The sequence below is a fragment of the Galeopterus variegatus genome, unplaced genomic scaffold (assembly GCF_000696425.1).
Source record: "Galeopterus variegatus unplaced genomic scaffold, G_variegatus-3.0.2 Scaffold6505, whole genome shotgun sequence".
Lineage (NCBI taxonomy): Eukaryota > Metazoa > Chordata > Mammalia > Dermoptera > Cynocephalidae > Galeopterus > Galeopterus variegatus.
The window spans coordinates 105,579-108,234 of NW_007732616.1; the positions used below are offsets into that span (position 1 = coordinate 105,579).

General features: G+C 38.9%; 1 pseudogene; it reads left to right on the forward strand.

Moving 5' to 3' along the window:
- Positions 1–2,656, forward strand: part of LOC103606344 — a 31,441-nt pseudogene that overhangs the window by 18,441 nt on the left and 10,344 nt on the right.

Below are 2,656 nucleotides of genomic sequence, written 5' to 3' on the forward strand. Positions count from 1 at the left end.
GTGCTAAAAATAGGTCTAACTGGCAACAGTAACTTTCCTCCAGGGGAGAGCTCAGAGGAGGTGCCTGAGACCTCAGGGAGTGGCTGGAAACCCAGACGCATGTCCTGAAACCCGAGCCCAGGGAAACTGAACACATTTTGTATCATCTTCACCCTGTGACACCCTGTGCCAAAGATGTGGACATCTTTGGTGGTTAAAGGCATTCTGCCTACCACAGCTAGCACTGAAATCATGTGAATCACGTTCTAGGGATGAGACTCTGGGTAGACAAGCATGGTCATATGTTCCTGGTGTGATAGAAAATAATGCAAGCCTATGTAAGGTAATTTTGCAAATTATAACATTCTAGCATATACACTTTCAAGCAGAGTCCCCACTTCACCAATGGATAAATGTACACTAACAAAAACATGAAAAAGATAGACTTATAAAACTACTTAAATGATCCTTATTTGTAATAGCAAAAAATAAACCAAAACTGACACAATATACTGGAGTAGTATCCAATGCAAAAAAAGCAAAAACAAAAACAACAAATAAGGAAGACTGCCACACTACTACAGAGTGGCCTCTAGCATCCATTGTTAACTTAGAAAAATTAAGATATGGAGAAAAGTTTGTAGAATATGCTACCAATTCACTAAGATGGAAAACAAGAACAAGAAAGTGCATTAGAGGAGAATTGTTGGGTCCGGTCCGGTGGCATTCACTAAGATGGAAAACAAGAACAAGAAAGTGCATTAGAGGAGAATTGTTGGGTCCGGTCCAGTGGCACACTTGGTAGAGTGTGGCGCTTGGGAGCACGGCGGCGCTCCCGCCGAGGGGTCGGATCCCATATAGAGACCGGTCCGCTCACTGGTTGAGCACAGTGCGGGCGCGACACTGAGGGTTGCGATCCCGTTGCTGGTCGTGGTACGGGCACGACACCGTGGGTTGCGATCCCGTTACCGGTCACGAAAAAAGACCAAAAAAAGGAAAAAAAAAAAAAAAGAGGAGAAGAGTTGGCACAATTTGAAGACAGGGATGGGAAATTGTAGTCAAGAAATGAAGCTACTAATATAATGGACAGCCGTAAATATTGTATTAAAGAGCTTGAAGTTTTTAAACAATTTTTTAATAATATTATTTCTTAAGAGTACCCAGGATTTTGGATCTGAGTTTCCATAAACTATATATTTTTAAAGGACTGTATTGCCTAAAATAAAAAAATTTAAAACACCTGTTTTAGTTTTGTCAGCTTGTCCAGCTCTCTGGCATCTGATAAGATTTCTTTGTCCTACAGAGTAACCATATTTTTAACTGCTACCATTTTTCCTATAGACATATAATGTGTCCACCATGTCAATAATCTTGCGTGTTCCTGCATAAAATGCTCCCAGTATCTGCATTCAAACAGTGATTATTCAACCTTTTACTAGCTGTTTTTCAAAAGGATGACATAACTCCTATGAGCCTCAATTTCTTATCGTTCAAGTGCGATTTGGGGATGTATTAGTTGATACAGTACTCAAAAAATTTTAGTGTCTTCATTGTAAAGTAGAAAAAATCTTCCAGTTTGGTTTTTGAAAGAGTTTATGATCTATATAGTATGCTAAGCACATCACTTCACCTCTGAGTTCTGGTGCTATCTTGTCCACAACCAGAGCTCCTGTTTAATTATTATACCAAACACATAACTGCAAATAACATTAAACTTGATAAGTAAGTCAAGCAAGAGGGAAATTGTGAAAGCAGTATGCTTTCTCAATAAATACAGTTTAAGAATTCAGCCAGACCTCCTCCAGGAATAGCTGGAAACCAAGGACTCAAACAGAATTTCCTAAATCTCTGCTTGAAAGTTTCATTTTCTTGGTATCAGTATAGGTTTCTATTATTTTGTGTCCACATGACCTGAAAGACGGCTGACCATTTCTGAATATGTAGACTTCTGTTTTATTGTCCAGATATACAAAGAGAGACAGCAATTTTACTCTTGATTCCAAGACCAAAAATTTCAGGGGAAGAGGCACTGGTTTGCGTGTGTCAGATGCCCCACATTGGACAAATCAACAATATCCAAGTAATGAGATCACTTGGGACATGACTCCTCCAGCAATAGTCATCTGAATAGCATGTACATGTGAGGGGAAGAAATTCTCATAAAATGTCCTGTTCCAAAGGTTTGGGGTGGGTGAAAGATAGACAAAAGATATGTATTTGTTACAGTTAATCACATCATTTTCTGCCACAGGAGAAAGAAACTATATTCATGGTAGAAAGAACAAAGACATTGACTCCAAATTAGATGGAGTTTAAGTTTAGCTCCTACATTTGCTAACTAAATTCTCTTCACAATTCGAAATCTATTTTATCATGAGTAGATGTGAAACTCTTCTTAAATATAGCATCTGATATAGAACCTTCTGATTTGTCATCTATGCAGTAAATGCAGAATTCTATTTCTCATGCAAATGGGGGTGGAAGGAAAAGAAAAGATTTTCCATCCACTTCACTCATTTGCTCTTCTACTACTCATGGCATATGTAAAATGGGCCAGATTGTGCTGGCAATTGAGCGCACAAGAGTGCACCAGTTGCTTTTTCTCTTAATTTTTCTTACAGTGTCATGTGGCTCATGGTTTGACCATATTTGTGGCTGGCTGCAAATGACAGGAAAG